General features: G+C 34.5%; 1 protein-coding gene across 2 annotated transcripts in view; it reads right to left on the bottom strand.

Moving 5' to 3' along the window:
• The window catches only part of NALF1 (NALCN channel auxiliary factor 1), a 438,427-nt gene that overhangs the window by 135,477 nt on the left and 278,451 nt on the right, over positions 1-24,499 (bottom strand). The window lies entirely within an intron of this gene.

The raw sequence follows: 24,499 nt of genomic DNA on the forward strand, positions 1-24,499 counted from the left end.
GGTGAGACTCCACCCGAAGTACTGCACCCAGATGAGGACCAGCAACGTGATTAGAGGGATGGAACACCCCTTCCACAAGGAAGAGCTGAGAGAATTGGGTTTGTTCAGCCTGGAACAAAAGAAGGCTTAGGAGATCTAATTGCAGCCTTCACATGCAGTATGTGAAGGGAGTCTACAAGAAAGATGTAGAAAAAACTTGTAGAAGAGCATGTGGTGACAGAACGAGGGGAATGGATTGAAACTAAAAGATGGTTTAGATTTGCTTTAGATTAGCTGTTAGGAGGAAATTCTTTGCTGTGAAACTAATGGAACAGTTTGCCTGGAGAAGTTATGGATGCCCTGTCCTGGCAGTGTTCAAGGTTGTATGGGGCCTGAGAAACCTGCTTTAGTGAAATATTTTTATATTTATATCTAATGGGTTTGTTTCTTTATAAGTTGTGCTATGCAAGAATGTGAAAAAGGAGGATCTGATTATGATTCATATTATACTAGTTAATTTTCACTTAAAGATCTTAGCATTTATTTCATAATATGGTTCATGGTTTACAATATATAATAAATATATATCATTTGACGAAGTCAGTCAACATATTTGATGATGAAAGATTTTTGCCATTATGTTTCTCAAAATTGCACACTAATGTGCTACCATTTACTGTAAAAATAACACTTAAAATGAAATACTATCGTCATTTTATCATTGCTAGTTAGAGATGTTAGGAGAAGACTAAAAGAGCAGGGGAGCAAAAAGGCTTAATGGTGAACAGTGTGAACCAACAGCGTGATGCACAGCTAAGTGGGACCCTGTGTTGAATCTGAGAAGTACTCTAAATTGAAGGCCACAGGATGGGGAAAATGACATATACTTATGCAGGTGAACTGGCAGAGCTTGCATCATGTGAAAACACCTTCCCGAGATAGCTAAGAAATACCATTAACAATCCCACAGCTGCAGGGCTGTGAAAAGATGAGATACAATAAGCACTGATGGGAAACCTCAGGGAAAATCATTCTACAGTGAGAAGTTAGATGACCCATTTAGTTGACAGTGTTTTAGCCAGCTCTCTTAAATAAATGGAACAGGAACAACAATAATTTATCATTGTTCTACCTCCTTGTCTCTCCTATGAACCTGAATGTATTAGAGCTCTCTGACTGTCTCCTGCGCTACATCAGGACATGAAGTTTGATTATCCATGTATGAAATGATTAAATTTTGTCTTAACTTATGGAATCTCCATTGCTGTGTCAATGCTGTGATTAAAACAGCTCTTCACTGTGTAATTAACACCTAAATGTATACAGGTGTAACTATACCAAAGAGAGCTAAGTGGCAATGATGCCATTTATACCAGCTGTCAAAACTCTGTGGGAATTTTCTGCTTCTGTTCCTTTTAGAAAAATTCCTGCTCATTCAAGTCACATAATTCTGTGAAGATTCATCGTTTTTTAATAAAAAAAAAAAAAAAAAGGAATATGTTCTTTTGAACCATAATAAAGATTTCTTATACACTAAGAACACATCCTTTTCACACTCAGCTAATGACAGAAGACCCAAGCATAAGCCTTTCCTCTCAGTCTCTCCAAAGAGGGACCTGAAAAAGACGTTCTGTATCTCATTTAAGTCTTCTGCATTGTTCTTTCAGACTTTGAAACTTCCTTTATCACCATCACACAGAACAGGAATATTTTTTTGAAATATGGAAGTTTCATAAGTGTGAAAATGAATCTTTATTCATTTGCAAATCAACTGAGTATTGACATTTGCTAGAATTTAAAGGTACCCTGCTACAGCTTTCTTTCAATCTCAAAACCATGTCCATCAACACCACAGCAACCATTTATCCTTGCCTTGACAATACATTGCAGAAATAACATGGAGAAGAAACAGATTCACATATGATACACATTCAGTTTTTAAAGAAGAAAATAATTATAATCTGTTTTGATACAGAAGAGCAAGGACATTTATAATACAGCTACATCAGTAATAAAAAAGATGTACACATCTTTAATAGCTCAGTATTTTTGTGGTACAAACCAGATACAACTAGACCACGTTCTCTCAAAGCTAATCTTTCCTTCCTTGAGATATGTAATGCTAATATGTTTTTGATTGTAAAAGAAATGCCCAGTTAGTAAGCAAAATAAATCAAGAGAATAAACTAGGGAAAAGCTATTTGCTACTAATTTTCAATTATTAGGAGTGTGTCTCTTTCTAAGAAACACAAACAAGAATTTACATCATGTCATTCAGAATATTTTTTTTTTCTTGGAAGGACTTTGTAATGTAGTTCTAAGACCCCACACAACTTTTTGGGAGGGGTGGGGGGCGGGGAGGCTTATCCACTCTCCTCCACATATCTGATCCATATTTGTTTGGTGGTGTTTTTTTCACAAACATAACTACATGAATTAAATCCTCATAATATTGTTCAATTGGATTTAGTAGAGAATTAACTTTCTTTTGATTCCATTGAAGGAACAATTCATTAAAAACTAGTACTATGAAAAACAGGGAGTTAAGTAGTCATTTTAGTCATTTTTGTTTATAAGGAGAGAATGAGAGTCAAGTCAGAACCCAAAAGTTTTGATGAATATTTATCTTTTTAAAAAAAAAAAAAAAAAAAAAAAAAGTTTGCTTCCTAGTTTCCTACGCTTACTGCTTCCCTTTGTTATACAAATGGAACATTTTTGTGTTACCACTACATGACTAGGCAGCAAAAGATTTTATGTTTATTTTAATTTTGAGTGTTTACCTGAATTATTTCAGGTATTTAACTTACTGTGGAGTTTCACTAACGGTTGACAAAGCAGAGAAGACAATAGCTTGCTACATGGATAGAAGAATGAGTGTCTAGCTGTTTTAAAATGGCTTTTATACCAGTGAAAATACGTTTGAATGACAACCTTTGGTACCACATCTGAAAAAGGATGCAAAGAAAATGAGACACATTCCACCCTTGGTTTCCCAGTGGACATTTCAAAACATGTTGGTATACTGACATAGATGGAATTATTTCACACTTGATGTAGTTGAAACTTGATTTTTGTTCATACAAACAAACAGCATGTAAAAGAGAATTTGCAGGCTAACATAGTTTAAAAATGATTGGATATATGAGCAGAAAATTATGGTTCTATTTAAAATCTTTCTTGGAACAAAATCTCAGCCAATTCACTTGTTCCATGCAGGGACTTGGAAGGACTAAAGATATCTATAGTGCCATGAGTCAAAGGAAGGACTGTTACAAAAAATTGGTTTTTTAGTAATACTTACAAAATAGAGCACTTTTTGACAAGCTCTCATAATTCATTGTTGCAGTGATCTAAGTGACAGTATTTTAAAGATATTATCCTGCATATTTTCACTTGGAACACACAATAAGAGGTATATCAGCTAACTCTATAGGAATATTTCAGCATATCTCAGATGGTTTTTTGAATAAGACAGACTGTGTAAAGGAAAAGTTTTGAAATTTCAGTGCTGTAAGAGGAAAAAAGTTTTTTTATTATTTAAACCCTTTTCTTGACTAAAAAGAAATCCCTACAACAAGTTTAATTATTCAGTGTTTAACAGAGCAATAGATGGGACAGCTATGAGAATTTTTTATGAATTTTGGTAGAGAATATTAAGTGGTCCCATTGTGGGACATCTTAACATTATGTAGATATCAGTCTGTAATATTTTAGGGATGTGTCATATTTCTCAAGAGACTGATGGCTTCCCTTCAAGAAGGGGTAGACAAAATGCAAGGAAGCATTATAATAAACTATTATAATAAAGATAGTTTAAAAAAATCAGATTCACAAATAGGATAAAGGAACAACAAAATACAGTTTCATCTATGAAGCTGGCCAAGCAAAAGGGGAGACTTCTGGTAATAAGGTATTTTTAAGTGTAAAGAAATCTAAGAAGAATGAAACAACACATGATTCAACAAGTATATTTTTGTTTCCTAAGTAGAAAATTCCTGAGCTGTCTACGATAAAAAGTGCTTTCTTTCTTGCACATACCTGTACATCCTTTCTTGCTTCCATTACCAGACATCTCTTAATGACTCAAGGAGAATAACAGACCTACAAGATTGGATCACTAGAAAAGTTTGTAATTAACCTCCAATGAAGCCCAAGGCTGATATTATGAGAAAGTAGGAGGATTAAAACTAAGTCCTAATTTTAAAGCAGTTCTGCAAATTCCCTGAAAAACTTGAAAGACAGCCTGCTGAGATCTGAAGGATTGGTGCAATAAGAAGCAAATGATGCAGAAGAGATTTTTTTAAAATGTTCTGTTTGTTAAGACATTTTACTAATTTTGTTTGGAACAATGCTCTCACGCTCCCAAAGTCACGAATCAGTTCAGAAATGCCTGATTGGGTTACCTTCAGTGAAGTGCCTCAGACTTGTTTAATGAGGGATCCCGGGTACTTAAGGACCCTACAGTAGGACTGGCAATAGACATCTTACTGTTTGAAAGAAAACAGTATGAATCGTTTCCATAACGTTGATATAAAGTTCTGAGTGGCATCTGAGTTGAGAAACAATGTGATGGTGTCCTGCTTACAGAGAAGGGGGCAGAGATTAACGCAGTGTGGGTGTGACCAAGTTCTTTAACCTATACCACCCGCATCATTGCCACTGTTTGTCCACGTATTTCGTTGTTTTTAGGCTGGGGTGGGAGCTGCAGGACCTCTCCTTGCTGTAGTGCCTTTCTTTCCCAAATACCTTGTGGTGTGGGGCATGGGAATTATCACCACATTGCCTTTGTCTGCAGCCCAGTTTCTACACATGTCAGTGAGAGCAGCAGTGCTCAATGATTTTTTGGATCTAGTTTTGGAAAGAACCATCATCAAAATATATTTCCATTTGGAAAGGAGAAAATCTTCACATCTGGAAAGCAGAAAATGGGTACAATGTTTCTGTCCCGTTCAAGCAAGGCTGGAGATACTAAATCATCGCATAAGAGAATTATTAATTTCAAATTACAGTAATTTCTGAATATGTAAACCAAGTTCATATAGCCCATAATCTGTTTGGGTTCTAGATAAGGAAATACAAAAATCTTTTTCTTGTCCTTGTTCTTCACATATTCATAGCTTCAAGATCTCAAAGAGAATCAGTCACCATCGCTAGCTGTAGCAGACACAGTGAAAACACAGGAGGAGAAGAAAATTTAAGTCTAGACAGATAAGAGCAGGCTGATTATGCCAAACTATTTTATAGTAGTGGTAAAGAGAGGAATACAAAGGTTGTGGAAAACATACTGAGAAGCTAATTTATTTGGGGAAAATGCTTACAATGATGCAGTCATTACAAAATGAGGCTGCAGTCATGGCTGCTTTTATAAAATGAAAGAAAATACTGCTATAAGAGGAGGCACTAAAGCATTTGTAATACCTTAAAAATCCGTGTCACTATTTGTTGTGCATATTATATATGAAATAACTATATACATACGTCGTTAAGCTAATGCTGCTTTTTTCTATAACATGCTCAGGGTCGTTTTCATATGAGGTTAGCATCAATATTGATGGACAGTTAGTCAATTGTCTATAAATCCATGTAACAGGTTATTGAAGGATATAAATTTTATAAAAACACTCCTCAAAGACTACAATGGGGGGAAACAGTATGTAGGATAGATTATCTCTCTTATTCCTCAGACCTCTCCTCTTTAAAATGCTTATTTTGTTCCTCCCAATTTGCACAGCTAGTATTGTATTAATTGAAAGCTGAGATCAGGAGATTATGGTATTCTTGGACTTCTTTAAACCTGCATGCAATCATATTTCTTTATTTGAGTAGACCCATTGATATGAATATCCATAATCATGGAGGAATACAGTTCTGTCCTTGACACTGTTGTTAAGACAAATCGTTTGTTCTTTATTTCTACATATCAGAACACAAAATGGTTATAATTTGCAACCTAGTAACTGAATCTCTCTTTGCCAAGCAGTGGAAAAATTGAATGGGGAGTCAAGCAAGAGCACAGACTTTTTTTTAGTATGCAATATTTTTTTCCTAAGGATTGAATCAACAGAAATATCCAAATATTTATCATTTAATTACTTGCAGTTTAGGGGTAAATACACAGAGCTGTTTCAAAGTGATTTATCCCCCTCTTAAACTGCATACAATCCTCTGTTAAGTATGTTGATTTCCATTTTTATCTGCATGAAAGAAAAACAATTATTTGACATAATTACTGGCATGCTGTTGACAATTTGTCATTTGATTCATCCAACATTAATATTTTCAAGGGCAATTGTGATATTCTTACTATCCCTGTAAATAGTAAATGGTGATTTGTTTTTCTCTTTTTCTTTCCCTGCACTGTTTTCCTACTTCACTTTTCCTTTTCTTTATGATAAATATTTCAGAGTTGTGTGCAAGGAGTTGATCTGTGCATTTATTTACTTTCCTCTTCATTCACCTTAGCAGTACTGCAGAAATATTACCACATTCCAAACTAAAAGAAAAAAAAAAGAGAATCGGAAGGAAGTAACTGTAAAATAAGCAATATTCAAATTCAATTTACCAGTAGCATTGTCATCGGTTTGAACAGTTGAAACACGTCCAAGCTTTTATACATAAAAGCTCAGATGGAAATGAAAGATCTGCAATTCAAGCTACTGAATCATCTGCTATGGTACAGTTTAGACTGCAAAAAAGAAGCATCTGCTCTTATTCCCTGAATTCACTTTAAATATGTGAATTAAAATGTTTCCACAGCCTAAATGGTAAATAGTATGTTTTCAATGTGCTTGTATGTCTTTTTTTCTTAAAGAATCTCCTTAGAACACACTACCACTAACTTTTTTGATTCATAAGTTTTGTCTGAATCACTAGCTCAGCTCTTGAGGAAATAATACTGTGTACACTGTACCTTAATACACATTATTGCTAAGAAAACAAACACTTATAAAAGACAGTTTAATTTTCTTTTTCTGCCACAATGTTGTTTTTACTATAGGCAATTAAATTTTCTCAAGGCTAGCCCTACTCCAGGTGATATTATTAACAACTGTTTCAGCATTTCAAATTTTTAATAAAATACAGCTTTTGATCCTGAAATGGTGTTAGATACCCTCAAGTGCTATTATATTAAATGGGAGTAGAGAGTTTGAAGTATCTTATAGATGTTTGGAATATTCATTTAGGCCTGCTACACGTTAAAATTAATTCAGAACTTAATGTTGGAGTATATCAACATATGTCGTTCTCTCTTAAGTACAAACTTTATGAGCAAAACTGTCTGGGCTATAATAAATAGTTCCATGATGATTTTCAAGCACTATACAGTACCATTAAGCACAGCATAAAGCCACGTACTTAAGAGATGATCTATGAAAACAGGTTAGACATGTCCTGATTTTTCCTTCTTTGTAAGTCATTACTCTGCAATTTTAAGTCTTCCAGAATAAAGTATTAGATTCTGCTGCATTAATGATTACATGCACATATCATTAAAAGGCCCTATATTTACACAACTGTGTGATGCAAGTAAAGTGAAAAATCGTTCCTTCCAAAAAAACCTACTTCTAACTTTCTAATTAACATGAGCTAAAAAACTATTTGTCAAATGATGTAAAAGATCAATTTATTTCCTCAATCTTTTCAAGTAAATTCAAGTAAATTTGAACTCCACCCACATGAAGTTTAACCAAATCAAATTATTGAACTGTGAGTCTGTGTGTATTTAAGCAGTACATTTCCATATAAACCAACCCTGAACTTCTGGACTGAATTTGAGTAATTATTTTCTTATTAGTATTTCCTGCAAAAAGTAGGAAACATCACTTAAGGAGAAATTGTTTTGGGAATTAGCTTAGCTGCCACAGTTCTACTGTTCTGTAAGGATGTCCCAGCTTCTTCTGAATTAACTGAATCTCATGTATCCATCCTTTTCCTCAGACACAATACATTAGGTATTATTGCTCAGCATAGTTGGCCATGACAGAGCAGACCAGGGAGGAAGCACAGTTTGTATTTGTATCTATTCCTCCAGAGACAGCCATTGGCTGTGTACAATATCCCAAATATGAGTCCGATAAGCTGGACATGGGAAAAGTCTAGCATTTAAGATTTCAGCTAATTTGATGTGATTTGCTTTCTTCTGATGTGACTCACCTTTTCAATACCTTTTTGTTAGTGCTTATGAAGAGGAAATAATTACACTTCTAATAAATCAGATGGCAACAAATGATACAGTTCTTAGAAAAAAAATATTTAAAGAGCTCTACAAAATTTTCTTAACTACCTTATTCTTTTGACTTGACTTGAAAATCCAAAATATAGCTGGATGAATATACATTTATTATCATTTTATGGAAATAATATTTTTAAAAAAATTATTTCCATTCCATGTTATGATGAGACTGAGACCATTTCAGAGTTAAAAACATGCCCAGTACTGCAGCTTAGAATATACAGATGAAGTATAAGAAATCTGGTTTTTCCTATATATATAGGAATGAACAACAGCAAGAGTTCTGACTGTTAGTCTTGCTTGCTGTTCTGACGGTTTAAGAATTAGAAGTAGGGAAGGAAGAAGTTTTCTGTTTTATGCTCAGAAATTTCATTCAGTACAATGGAAAGAGTTTCCTTAAAACATTCTGTTCTTAACAATTACCTATTGCTAAATTAAAAGTGGCAAGATGAAAAATTGCACACCAGAACTATACTAACTCAATATACTTTGTATAACTCACATCAAAAGAAAGGAAATATCACCCGGATGTTTGTTGGTTCTGCTTTCCTCCCCCCCCCATCCTGAATTCAATATTTATCTTCAAGAAAAAAACAACAAAATAAAACAAAAAACAACAAAGCAAAGAAAACAAAACTAAATTTCCTCTGAAGTGGTTATTTTCACTCTACTCTTGACTTACTCTGTAAATTTAAAACATAGTACTTCTATGCTAACAAGAAGATTTAGAGGTGAGGCAACTGAAGAAAGCTTATACAGCATCTGAAGACTAAACTCTTTGGGTATCTCTTCAAATACCAACAACCAGTGCAGATTCTTTTCCTTTATAAAAAAAACATTCTCAGCATGCAGTCATCTGTGAATAGTCTTCTGATGTTCACTAACTCCTATATACCATAGTAATAGGCATTTATGCAGTTTCATAATCTTCTGGCTTTGAATCTTTTTCCTCCTTATCATCTACACCCTTTTCATCTAATCCTGCTGTGAACTCATTGATATGTGGGACAGGAGCTGCTGCGTGAAGGTCACAGACAGAAAGCACACTTGAATAGACAGACAGTACATTGTTGAGTTCTGGATGCAACTTTGCTCTAATACACTTCTTATTATCATAACGAATGTCAGAGAAATAACAAAGAAACCACAGTTTACAAAGGACAAGGGTTTTAGGACAAGGAAAAGTAGGCAAATGGTGACTCTTAAAGGAAGAATTTGCCATTCCTGACATTATTCTGGAAGAAAGAACCAGAGATTTGGGGAAAAACTCAGGAGGAAGAGCTTAATCTTAGAATGCCGCATGGAATGCTTGAATTATGCACCAAAATGATAGAGATGCATTTCTCTCATCAGGCCACTTCATATTGTGTATAAGTCTGGAAATACCTCATTGTTATTGTCACCATTTATTTCTGTATTCTGAATGTTTTTTTTTTCTTGTTATCTCTCTTCTATTTTTAGACGTTTTCGTGAATCCAAAAAATTTCATGTTGCTACTAGAAACTTTTTATACTAAATCTTCATTATTGATTTAGACAAAGGGATCAAGTGCACTCTTACCAAATTTGCATGTGACACTAAGCTGACAGGTGCAGCTGGCACACCTGAAGGATAAGATGCCACGCAGAGGGACTTAGATGAGCTTGAGAAGTGAGGCATGGGAATCTCCTGAGGTTTAACAAGACCAAGTGCAAGGTGTTACACCTGGGCTGGGGCAACTTCCAGTGTCAAGGCAGGTTGGGAGATGAAGAGATTGAGAGCTGCCCTGCTGAGAAGGACCTGGGGTGCTGAGACATAAATGTGCACTTGCAGCCCAGAAAGCTTGGCCAGGAGGTTGGGGAAGATGACACTGACCCTCTATTTCTCTCTGGTGAAACCCCACCTGAAGTGCTACATCCAGTTCTTGGGGATCCCAACACAGGAAATTTTATCCGCATAAAAAACAAATCAGTCACATTTAAAACATTGTTCAAGACTTTATTTATATAACCATAAGGAAATATTAGTTAAAACTGTTTTACAGAGTAAGAGTACTCATTAATTTGAATGGGGATCAATGATTCTGCGAGATTTTTTGAAAACAAATTTTGTGAACATACACATATTTTACTGGCCTGTATCTCACATCTGAACATAATACACTAAAAAACTAGATTCCTCTATACCAGTCACAGAGTTCAGTTTCTAAGAGTATCTCAGAAGGTTGAACTAGATTGAGCAGCATGCTCTGTGACAGCAAAAATTGTTTCAGAGACTGCTGCACATAATGGTGATAAAATTTTCACAAGGATATCTCTTTGAAGAAATTATTTTATAAATTTATAAATTTGTCATATATTATAGATTAAGAAATGTTGTATATTAACATAAGAACCACAAATCTGGATGTGTATTTATCATTCATGTCTGTCCTGGGTTCCTGCACTTGAATAAGCCATTGTTAAAAATAAAAAGACACAAAGAAAAGCAGTCTCATAAATATATTAAAAATTTATAGTCTTCAGTTTTAATTCTCTTTCTACATACACCTTAAATAAGCTGCTTCTTCATCTCATGCCAGGTTTGATTTATGCCGTTCAAAGCAAAAATGCAAGAATAAAGGACATGAATACTTGTTACGTCCTAGTAAATTACAAGCTTTCACAAATTGGTATTTTACAGCCTGATGTTAAGGAATATAAATATGAAGCACACTATAAAAGCTTTGTCAGTTATCACCCAAAGGACTTACAAAGATTGTTGCTAACAACTGTCAGATCTTTAACTAAGTCAAGTAAAATAATGCTGGAGGCCATGGGGGGACCTTCAAGTTACCATGTAACAGGAAATTAGTTTTTGCAGATTTCTCTGCAATAACAAAATGGCATGACTGCCAATACATATATATGCACGTTTCTATGTAAGATGCCATCAAGATGAGTCTGGGAAATACCATTGAGTAGGATAGGGAGAAGAATCTCAAGGAAATTCTTTAATGTCCTAACTAAATTTATTTGTTTGTTAGTCTTTCTCAGTGAGTGTCAGGAAGATGTGAAAAGTATTTTCGGGGAGATATAAACTGAACATTTGGATAGCTTTTGTCAGGCTCATAGGTCCATTCTTTATGAAAAGCTGGAAGAGGATGCAGAAGACTAAAAGACAGAAATAAGTGGTCAGATGGGAAGAGACAGGAGTTAATGGTGATAAAGACCTCTCTATTTAACATTTCAGAGGAAAATTGCTTGCAATTTTTCTAATATTTTTTCCCAGAAAATCTAGGTTTGCTAAAAGGATGTAAGTGAGGTTTTTGACAAAGATATCATTGCCAGCAAGAAACACATAGAATAAATCAGGCAGGTAATCTGGCTTTCAAATTTCAATTTTCAGATTTCACATTCATGACAATACACACTAACAAATTTAACCTTGTTCTATTCTGTTTCAAGTAAATGCATGCCCCATGGTTAATTGGTTTGACTTTATTAAAACTGTCTAATTGAGTATGAAACCACTCAGAGGAAAGGTCACATACAGAAGGTTCCTAGGGTTTTAACCAGCAGAGTTTTGAATATCTCCAAGCATGGAGTGTCCACATCTCTGACCAATTTATTTTCTACCACCTTCAGAAATAAGTTTTTTAATGTTATACAAATGTTATTGTATGTCAATTTGTGCCTGTTGCCTCTTGTTCTTTTCATTAGCAACACTGAGAAGAAAGTTCAATCTTCTTTATTCACCCCATCACACAATGATGAGATCTCCTCTTGTTTTCTCCAGCCTGAACAGTTTCATCTTTCTCAGCCTCTTCTTGTGTGACAAACTCTTCTGTCCCTTCATTATCTTTGTGGCTCTGTGCTGGCCTTGCTATAGTAAGTCCATGTCTTTCCTGTGGTTGAGAGCCCATGAATGTACACAGCACCCCTAATGTGCCTTACCAGAGCTAAGCAGATGGGAAGGATCACTCCATTGACCTGCTGGCAATATTCTGCCTAAAGCAGGAATTCTTTCTAGATGGAGAATACTGGAAAGGTGCTGGGTGGGTAAATTTTCCCTTAAATACATTCAAAGTTAGGAAGAAGTGGAAACAGCCAAATGAATTCACTTTTGACCATCTAGATTCAGTCAGGGGATCTGCAGCCTAAAATACTTTAGCAGGTATTTGGATCGTATGGATAATATGGTTTGCGGGCATTATGGATAGTTTATGAAATAAAACCAAACAGAATATCAGTAATATATGTATCTGATTAACTGAGTTTTTGATTTATTGTTCCTGCTAGGGAGATGAAGGTGGTAAGATTTATTACTGTTACTGTAGGTCAGAAAAGGCTTTTGGAAGGTGCATATTTTATGGGTGTCAGGAATTTCCTGGTTTTGCTTGGTTTTCACAAGTTATCATTGAGAATACTCATGTGGGAAAGGAAACACAGTGTTTTGGAGGTATTCAGCCCAGTCCCCTGTCCCTACTCTTTCAAGATCTGTGATTGAACAGAATCTCTCACTTGTCTTAGTTTTGGGATGCAAATGTAAATTATGTCATAAAGTCAAAAATTATGACTTTCAGGAAGCTTCCTAAATATCCCCTACATGAATTTATGTCTTTGCAGGTGACTAAGTTAGCTAGAGCACACCCTAAGGTCTGTCCTGAGATAATTAATCAATTGTACTCACAAGCAGAATTGTTTTCCCTACACAGTTCTCCCATTATGGGGTTAATGCAAAACATACTCCACGATCACATAGAGTCCAATCTTCTTCATCACCAAAGTGATGATTGGAGTTATTTTCTTTAATTTTCTAAAGTAATAGAGGAACATTATTACCATGAGCTGTTACATTACTCAGAAAAGTGGTTTTCAATTAACATGACCTGGACTGAGTAAGCAGGAAGTGAGCTGTATGTTGGTGTAACTATGAAAATAACTTATACTGTTACTGTGCAGTCTAAATACAGAAAACTTCTTACATGCTGTTGTCAGTTACATCTTTACTAAGTGAGCAGATCTTGCTTATTTGAAATGTAAACACTACTGTATCCCCTTGCACTCTCACACCATGTTGACCCATTTGCAGCATATGCAGGAATAGGCAGACTCTGCAAAAGAGCTGCTCCTCTGGGCCATTTGCCCATATAGGACTTGTGGAAGGTAGAACTTCTAACTAAGCAGGAAGAGAATTTGTCTCATCCAGGGTGGGTCCTTGGAAACTGTTCAGTTGAACCCAAACATAATTAAAAGGTTATTTCTCTATTTTGTAGAAGAGACAAAAGATATTAGAAGAGATTGTGAATCCTTAGTGTTAGATATCATGCAGCATATTATAAAAACAACTTATTTTTGTATTTCAAAGGACTAAAAAAAATATGTTCCACTTTAATGATGAAAAATTGGGGTCCAGACTTGCTGGAAGCAGTGGGGACATTCATAGGAGATCTGAAAACTGAATTCGGATATTTTTGATTCCAGTACAGTTTAAGAATCAAGTCGCCATTATCATTAGGCTGAAATACAGGACAATTTAGGGTGTGGACAATAAAAGTGAGTAAGCTTTAAAACTTCTTCAGTCAGCTAACGAACAATATTCAAACTAACTCTTAAGAAAGCTCTTAAAGAAAAGAAAGTTAGCTACTTGGGAGTTTATTATACTCTCCTTTTTGCATCAGTTTTCAGTCCAGTTTTCTAATTTTAGGTTCTTCATCAGCTCTTAGAAAAATACAGATTTTTTGTCTGAAATTAAGCTGCCAGGTTTAGTTGAATCTGTATCCAAAAAATAATAAAAAACCCATTTCATTTCTCTTTTAAATTTATCTCTAAAATTATAGTAAAGTTAAAATTGAATAATTCAACATAAAAATATGAGAAACTGAGATAATGGCATTCATGAACTTACTTTGAACCCCGAAGCACCAGTTTACATTCTTTATTTGATTTGCATACTTAAGAGGCTATTACAGCATTGTGACATAGCTCGGATGTTGTTTGTCTTCTGCCCTCTGCCCATAGAATTTGAAAAATAAATTGTCACCCTTTCACTAAAAATGCAGGATGTTCAGTTAATATACACGGTCACCGAACAGACTTTGTTTGTGTTTAAAAAGGATTTTCTCGTGCATAAGGAAGGAATTCTGTGTGCACAGGGTGCACTGTGAGCAGTCTTTCTGAAGTTAGATTCTACTTGAAGTATTGGAAACTAAACACGCACAGAAACCTGCATAAGGTCTAAAGAGAAGCAACCTAAAAAGATAAGCAACCCCTTATTTTTCAGGTTTTAAAATACAGCAGTGCATGAGCTGAACCTTCCCCACACAGGTAAATTATGGCAACTGTGGAATTACTGCAACCTCTCAAAAGCAACTCTATTGCTTTTGTCACCACTTCTGTCTGCCTCACTGTTGCTCTGATTGCTTGCATTTATGTTAGTGACAGGAGCAATGACAGCAGGCACAGCAGCAGGCAGCTTCAATCTGTGAGATATATCTTCATTTTGGATATCTTTTGGAAAAAGACTGTCTTTCATATAATGTAATATGAGAAGTAGCACGGCATGCAAGGTGGATAAAGGATGATCGACACATACTCCACATGAATTTCTAAAAAGCAAAGGACCAAAGTGTAGCAGGAAATGTAGGTTACATCTGGAATTTGGTGGTTTTTGTTCTCTTTTGAGTTTTATTGTTCTTGTATTTTTTTGGAGGGGGGGTGGAATTGGTGGGGTTTTTTGGGAAGGTGTTTTTTGGGGTTTTTGTTTTGTTTTTGTGGGGGTTTTTTTGTGTTCTTACATTGGAACAATTATTGGAATGATTTATTCTCAAGGAAGAAAATGCCAAAGAGAAGAATATAGTTATTTTGACTAAAAATATGAACTCTTTAAGGGAAAGGTAAAAGACAAACCAACTGAGCTGCAAATTTGTAAAAGAAAAAAAAAATATTATTTTCCTGTTCATAGACTGAGGAAAGAAGAAAATAAAGAAAAGACTGAGAGAAAACCCAGAGCCACAGTCAGGGTTCCCCTTCAGAGCACATTTTCATAGTTATTTCCTTTTATTTGATGTAGGACAGGGAAATTGTATTTGGTGGAGGGTTCTATTTTGAATAACATAAAATCTCTTAAGTTGAAGCATCACACAGCAACACTACTGTAGTCCCATCTGAGTCCAACTGGTGACATTTTATGATTTACTTCATTGGTTTTCTTTGTTTTCTTTATGTGTTCATGGGCAGCTGCCATTTATGTTCCCTTATTTCCTCATGCTTACTGTAACAAACTGTTTGTCAGATATAATTTGCTCACAAAAAAACAACCAAAGATGCATACAGAAGTGCAAAGAAAAAAAAAAAGCAAGAGGCTGAAGAGATTTACAGAAAACCGTAAACTTTTAAGATTAAACTGGTCTTCTAAACCCACCAAATAAAAACAAACAAACAAATAATAACCACCAAAAAAAACCCCAAAAAACCCCAAAAAACCCAACCAAACAAAAAAAAAAAAAACAACCAACCAGCCAAACAAACAAACAAAATAAAAAACAAAACAAGAAAAATACCTAATTCTCACATTGCAAATTCCTATGGAATGTTATTCCTCAACACCCTTGCCAAGTGTTAAATAGAGCCACAAACTGCTTCCACAGAAATAGTAATGTCTCTTTCTCCTTATCCTTGGCATTAGCTCAGTTCATTTAGTTTTAGAATGAAAGCCTGTGCTTTCAACTGGTAGTTATAGCAAGCTTTTCCTCCTCCACTTTAAAGCAGCCACACTGCTGTTAGCAATCAGAGGTAGCTAGTTCCTACCCGTGATAAGTACCTGTGCTGGTAATTATAGCACTTTCTTTCTCCTTTTCTTTCAGGAATTTATAGCTCCCCTTAAGCTAGAGAAGAAGAAAAGAGAGAATTGTCTTTCAAAAGGGGAACAAGGAGGGAGTCACAGAGGGACAGGTGAACACAAAAGACATTCGTCTTTTCTGAGAATTTGAGAGAGCACAAGTGAAACAAAGCTAAGTAATGCTTAAGACAGAAAAGTTACCATTTTAACACAATCTGCTACCCACTGTAGCTTCAGTCTTACATAATTCAGAAGCACAATTTTTCTTAAGGTTAACAGATGTAAATAAAATATAAGCGCATTCACTACAGTTGTTTCTTAGCGAAAAAATATTTCTCTAAATGAAACTTGGTAAAAATAATAATAACCTGGACTGCCCTTGACTTTATACTGCAATATGTATAGCTTCACTATTACATGTTTCAGGCCTCATGCACAGTGCAGACAAACAAGACTTGTAATAAAGGACAAATCTTTTATTAGTAGTATAGCTGGGGAAAAAAACCTCAAAAACTAAACAAGCTTTCAGGCACACAGGCCTTTTTTTAATTCTGAAATAGAGAGAACAGCTATGATTCTAGACTAGAATTTGCCAGTTTAACAAATCATGTACTAACAAATTGCCCTCTGAGAGAAAAAGTAATTGGTACTAGCAGAATGAAAGAAATGTTGCAGGGAGAAGGAACAAAAAAAATGACGAAAAGCAAAGTGGTGAAGTTATATTGTGGGAAAAAGAGACATATACAGAGTTGTAGGAGAACAGTTGCTTTTTAAGGATATTGAAAGTCAGTATATAAATTCAGCGATTTTCATTTTCTTTACTGTTTCTTCTTCAACCACAATAGCAGCAGCAGCATCGTTACTGGGATACACTAATCAGTATAGCTGCTCAGGTAAATAATATGCGAGCATTTCAATTGCAAATTCTGGCTCTGCAGGCAGTGCCAGAGCTTTCCTGAACGTCATGCAGTGTCTTAACCTCTTGAGATATCCAGTAACCAGAATTTTTTAGAATAGTTTTGGAATTACCCCTCCACTATACTGATGAATAACCCCCAAGACCCAGTAAGTCTATCCTCATAAGCATTTCTTGATAGTTATTAAAATCTTTTGCTTCTCTGAAACCTAAGGGAGGACATGGATATTCGCAGATGTCAATCATAATGCCCAGTCTCTTGGCTGACAGAAAAGAAACACCTTAAACATAAACCAACTCTTTTTGAAGCATTTTTTTCTGCGTGTTTTTTGGTCAGGAATGCTGGAGATTGTGATGAATTTCACACTATTTTGTGTCACATTTTTTTCAGATAATATGAATTGCATTTTGTGCACAGATTAACACAATCGTTTGCATTATCTGATTATCTTCTATGACTCTGCTATAATGAGCTCATACTGTTACTTATCATGGCAATTGGCATACTGTATATTTGTCTTTCACAGTATTCATTTTGCATTTTTAATAAAATTTGCCTTGAAAAACTGTGCTTCCTGTTATTGTCTGGTCTGTTGCCCAAAGCATCGTGAGAAAAAGGATTCTTAGGTGAAGAAGAAGGAATCTTTTTTCTAAGGACCTGATTTCTGCCTGTACATTTGTATGCCTATACATTTGAGGTCATATAATAGAGAGCAATGGGATTGATCTTAGCTTGGTGCCATCTGAAACACTATAATTTTCCTTGACTTCACAAGTATTTAAGATAAATAAGGGTTTTCAGTCCACAATTTACCTTGACAAGTGCAGATGCCTGGAGTAACATGAAATAAACACCTCAGACCTGTTACATCCTATGGACTAAAGGGGAAATAAAAGTACTCAGTGAAAATCTGCGTGTTATGGGTATTTTCATATGGTCACCTGGGGCAATTCTGAATTTTGGGGAAAACCTTAGAAAAAAAGAAAATTGTGCTATTGAAAAGCTATCTGCAAATTCTACCCTGATCTTAAATTTTTTACTGCTGTTATGATCTTAAAAGTCCACACCACCATATGTGATCCACAATTTTATGTGGATATACATAGTAACTTCTTCAAAATTTTGCAAACCACATGTTTACCATAAATTTCTGCCCTGGGCTGATTTTCACTTGGAATAAAATAATTTGCTACTTATTTCCAGCACTAATCTATTGCTTGTTTAAGAAATTACAAAATTTTTATTTTGAAAGTCTCTAATTTACAATCAGAGTCACACAGTATTTCAGACATTTTTTTTCCTATGGAGTTTTCATTTGTGTCCAATTTGCATAAATAAAAAGTACAAAGTCAAAAAAAAACCCAAACCCTTAGATTTCAGGAAATCATGAATTAGTTTAGAAGCTGTTCATCTTTGCTTGAACAAGTACCTGACTTATGAAGAAGAGGAAGAAAAAAATCTATATTTCAGATCTAAAGATTTTGAATTTTGTTTTTTTGCTTATGTTTTAATATATCATGAATATTTCCAATATCTAGCTTCCATGCCTATTATTTTTAATTTTCCAGTACTGCTTCCATTTCTATAGATTTCCAATTACTTAAGAGTACAGTATAAATTACTATCTAATTATGACTAATTAAAATTAAAATAAGATTAATTAAGAGTTTAAAAATAAATTATACATCTTTATATTCAAGCATGCTGCATTGGTTGATTGAATAAATTAAAAACAAAGGCATTTATCTCCACTAAATGACTACACTCATGTCATGGCATTTTTTCTATAAGGAGGGTAGAAATTAATTAAAGTCTTTCTTTCTAATTTCAAATTCTAAAACTGAGACATGTCAGAATTCTCACACTGATGAGGTATATTGGATTCAAATTATCTTTAAATTTTTTTCCTCTTTCAGTCTTAGTTAAATATTTTATGGAGATCCTATCAAGCAGCTGCCTAGACAAGGAGAATAACTGCGACATTCCTATCAGCATTTCACACAGCTTGTTTTAGCTTCAGTGGATATTATTTTTCATCCTCTTACGAGTCAAAAATAAAATTTAATTTGTGAAATCATGCTTGAATTCTTAAAAGCAGCTGAGGCTAAAATTCTAGGACTTACCAAGAGCTAAGTTCCAGGGTTAGTACAAGCAATCTAGAAAGCTGGACTGGTTTTATAGGAATATCAAATTTTCCCTGTAAATTTCTTGAAACTCACAAACCACTCTATTTTATTTCCTCCCTATTCTCATGATAGGAATTAGTTTTAAATATGAAAAACTGTAGCCATTATTCTGTAATAAGCTTCAAAAACTTTCTAATTCTTAACTCTCTGTTATTTGCATCCTTCAAGAAAGATTGAATTTCATTTCTAAGGTGCACACACATAATTTGTTCAGAAATTCAGCAAAGAGGGCATTCCAATATTAATATCGTATTTACTTATTCACTTCATGCTTTCTTTTCAATACATGAAAGAAAGATTTTACAACCCTCTTGCTGTGCTGTTCAAAAGCTTGCTATGGAACACTAAGAAATTACAGATTATTCAACATCCAAGGCTGATAGCAAACTTTATTCAGTTCTGGTCTCCAGCAGCTCCTGATCATTGTAAACAAACAATATTGAGAACTGGGAAAATACACAGCACAGGAGTCTGTATTCGGAATGAAATCCATTTTTCCAATCAGAGGATGGAACAAGGAAATCACAGCATTCTGTGAAAAGAACAAGCTTGATGTAGTCTCACAAAAAGGAGAATAAAGATGACTAAAACTTGAAATTAACAATACTATTTGAAAGTCAAGCCAATAAATCAACTTTTCTAACTTATATCCTTCTTAACGTAGTACTGGACTTTTTAAGGGAAGTTAGCTTTCATTGAAAGAAGAGTTGTAAGGTTTTGAAATGATCTTATAGATTTTGTAAACACCGATAAATTCATTTCCATATAAATGGAGCTTACATGTGGTACCACTCCCAAATGGATACTGAAACTGTACTGAAGTACTCTGTGCAGAGGTTGGGGCTCATGAGAGGCAGAAATCACTCTCTCCATCCTCTTATTCACTATGTAAGAATAAATGTAGCAACAGGAGTGAAAGACATGAAGGAAAGTGGGATACTAAGGAAATAGCATGTTTGAAACTTAGTGGTTAAAGGAGGCAGTAAAAGATGTGGGGCCTGATTTTCAGCCTGACATGTAATTACTTCTGCTTCAGATCTTGGCATTCATGGATCCTGAAGTGACTTGATTTTCCCTTGCATCATAAAGAAAAGCTATTTACTTAAGACTATATTTAATTCATGGGAGCTAGGTTGAACAATATGTGTCATCATGGCTTCCCAGGTGGATTCTGTCTAGAGTATCACATGAGAGCCTTGCTGTGGGTTAAATCTGTTAAATCAGCTTTTCCCTGTAGCGACCAAAGCTTTGTTTCATCAGGTGCTAGTGAATGGATATATGCCCAGTTCTAACTTGAACATAGGGTTGTGAGACAGAGACAAGAGTATATCCATCCATGGACAGCAGAAGAGCCTTTTAAAATCTTACAGCTGTGCAACTGGGGGCAAATAAAAGAACTTTTTCAATCACCTCTTCCTGTTGGTAAAATGAATGTAGTAATATTTCCTTTCTTCTGGCCCTTTTTTGTCTGCTTATAATTCAAATATAAAAATTAAATATAGTGTCAAACTATCACTAAGACCAGACTAAAGATGTCTAATTGACCTAGAAATATCAAAGGCTTATTTCTAAACAGCAGAAGTCTTCATTGATATGCTTAGCTTTCCAAAAAACTGGTATACAAAGCACCATATAACTGAGATTTAATCAAGATGTTTACCCTTCATTTCAAGTGTGTTCTGTCGCTGGAAACTGAGACTCTCAGGGGTGTTTTATGGTGGGGTTTTTTTGGGAGTGTTTTTGTGTCCCTTATCCCATATCTCACCACATTCTGCCATTTCTGGAAATGTGTTATTCATGTTGCTTACATAACACACTACTGAAGGACTTAAATACTGTGGTCATTATCACAGACTATATAATTTTGAATAAAATCTTTAAGTTCTTTTGTCTTGCTTTTCTTTCCCAAGACATTGTGCTCAGTTTTGTGACAATTCAGACACAGGCCATTTGGGGGAATGAAGTTAGCACACTATAGCTAATTTCCAGATGGACCAAACAATGGCAGCTGCAGCATCTGGTTTTGGCCAGAAGCCTAGGGTGTGAATGCAACCCACTCAGTATTTCATGCACAGTCAATGAATATCTCTTATCTCCTGATTACAATATTCTGACATGGGGTATTTATTAGAGCGAGTAACTGCTAACAAGTGACAGAATCAGACAATCCTCACAAACTCCTTCCTCTAATATTTAAGTCCCTATTAAAAAGTAAATCAGTGTCGTTAAAAAACTAACATTAATAATTACAGAAAAGTATCATATTGGTGTCAGAGGTTCTATTATGACTGCTGCAAAAATTGTAATCAGGGATCAGCTCTGAGCTTTTCAACAGCTGTGCACATCTGTAATTGTGTGAATTTATTAGCAATGGCAGGAGAAAAATACTACTTCATTCAATAAGAGACCTTTTATTCATTAAGAATGCCATGCAGTAAGGCTCTGCTATGGTACAGACTTTTCTGTCTTCCATAGAGATCAGAGGTTTTTGCAATCAATTTACAGTTCCCCTGTAGCAACCAGAAATGTATATCAATATCTAACATAATTAATAAGCAATTGTAAATATATTAATTTATTAAATATCAATTATTTAAATTATACTTAAAATTTATTAAAAAATACATCTTCTAAAATTTTAGAGCAAAAAATATCCAAGAATTAAAGTGAATAGATTTGTTTCTACCAATATTCACTATTAAAAATAACAAAGACCAAAGTTAAAGCTGCTCAAAACATTAGATCTTTGTCCTATAGGAAAGTCAAAATGCTGGTATGCTTTTTCCTCCTTTTTTATTGTAGTATGAGTGTTTCATCTATAAGTGCATGTAGAGGAGAGAAATAAAAATTATTTTAACCTCCTCGAAATCAACAAAGCAGAAGCTGGAGATTTGTGTAGGAAATGAGGGTTACTGCTAGTAAATACTGGGCATAGAACTAGAGACTGAACAGTCCTGAGTAACAATTTGTACCTGAAGGTTCTACAAAATTTACCTTTGAACAGTAAGAATGTTAGAGCTTCTAGACTTTTCCAAAGCTAACATTGGGTACACATATGCACAGAAACTTTAACATGTTGGTAATTGTTTCTTCTTTCTCTAGGGGAATATTTAAATAAGTTAAACAGAAGATGGTAATAAAGCAGAGTGAAACTCTGCAAAGGGAACAGTATTAAAAATCAGAAGGCATGTTAATTTAGGCCTGAAATAATGATGACTGTTAAGAGAAGTCTATTTGAATAGCTTAATTTGTGGATTCTTAAAGTTAGAGTTAATTTCATATTTATAGTGAAGAAAGTATTGGTAAATTGTTTCTTAATATGATTTCAATTATGTGTTATATTTTTCTGAAATTATGAAGCTTCCTTCAGTTTTGAACCAGAATATTATGTAATTGAACACTAGTTCAATTAAAGTAGTCCAAGAAGTCTTGTTCAATGAGTACAACCAATTGCTGGAGTATATTCAGAGGGCACAGACCTTCTGTTGGAATAGGAGATTTCACCAAAGAGATATTTTAGTTATATTACTGTGCTGTTTTAGTCCTATATATACAAAGAGTTGGATACTTACCTTTTAATGTTCAAAAGAATAGATTATTGGACCAAAGATTCATTATTAAAAAAATAAAAATTGACAACTCCTGATTTGACCACTCAATCACATCTTTGAGCATTCACCAATCCATACCATTTACCAATGCAATCTCAAATGGAACTTCTTTTGGGAAAGTACATTATCAATCACAAAAATCTTTGAATGATTTTTAAGAACATTTCTGATATCTACTTGAAGTGTGTAGGGAAGCAGAGGCTATTTTTAAGAAATACTCAGCATTCATTAAAATGCAAATGGGTATTGTAGTCTGCATTTAATTGTTCTTACACTACATTGTTCAAATCAGAAATATATTAATGTATGGAAGCAAACTATTCCATTGCACACAGGCCTTTTTTCAATATTGATGACAATGAAAATTTAACAAATAGTGATCAAAAGGAAAAAGAGAAGCAATAACAACATTTATAGGCCTGTCAGTGATAGGAAGACTATGGAAAATGTGGCCACCTCAGGAAGGAAATGAGAGACCTGTTTATCTAGGACATGGAGAAAGTTAATGTACTCAATGACTTTTGTGCCTCAGCTTCCACCAGCAAGTCACAAAAACCAAAGGCAAGGTCTGGGAAAAGGAAAGAACTGCACACTGTAGGAGAAGAGCAGGTTTGGGTCCATCTAAGGAACCTGAAGATGTACAAGTCCACGGGACTGCTGGATGAAGGGATTAAGTCACAAACCATCACATATGAGAAATCATGGCTTTCTGGTGAATGTATGACTGACGTCTCTCATTATTCATGCCTTCAGTCTAAAAATTAGCTAAAATGATACTTAACTAATGAGTTTCAGATACTGTTAGACTAAATTGAAGACAGAATATTGATGCTTTTTACAAATTCAGTAGCTCCTTTCTAAAAGATGCTAATGTATGTGTAGAAATTTGATATGGAAAATGAGCTAAATTTTAATGAGTATAAATTCACATTATTTAAGGCACTTAATAAACGTTGAGAATGTGAAGAATCTTTGTAGATGAAGTAGCTATTTCACAATTATCCACTATAATTTTTCCTTCTATTTAATATGAATATCTAGCACTGACTACCGTTGATGGTAGATTATATGGTTCATTGATTTCACCTAATGCAGTTACCATAATAAATTATAAATCAAAATATATTGAAATAAGGCCATAATAATTTGAAATTTAATTATAAACATCTATAAGCATAACATATAAACTAGGATTCTACTTGGTGCTTCATTAGCCTTATTGTAACATAGAGCTAGTATAACTCTGTGGTTTTACGTAAAATATATATTTAATCACAAAAATTCTGCTCTCTTAATGTATAACAATGGATCTAGCCTTTTACTATATGGTATTTATCTCCTTGAAAACATACATTTTTCATTAACATAAAGTGACCCAATATTTTAAGCAGTGTGCTTTATTTTACGTGTGCCATATGCTGGAAGCTGCAACAGTCAAACATTGATATGTCATTGAAAGATTATATAACACATAATGAAAATAACTTGTCTCTTATGTCAGAAATCTCATGACTATCAGGTAGAAATCAATTTGAGACTGCTTCAGCTCTATTTATTGTAACATAGCTGAAACTATAGCACAGCTAACATTATAGCAGCTACTCTCCTGATGGTTCATGTTTATGATTTACAGGTGTTACATTCAAAAACAATTTGTTGCAAGACTATTGAATATTGCTTTATCAGATAAGAAAATCTTCTATGGGAATTGCATCTATTTGTTTCAACCTAGTTGAAGGTGAAACAAGGCATCATGAGATCTGCTTTTCCTTG

This window comes from Sturnus vulgaris, chromosome 2 (genome assembly GCF_052056855.1).
Source record: "Sturnus vulgaris isolate bStuVul1 chromosome 2, bStuVul1.hap1, whole genome shotgun sequence".
Lineage (NCBI taxonomy): Eukaryota > Metazoa > Chordata > Aves > Passeriformes > Sturnidae > Sturnus > Sturnus vulgaris.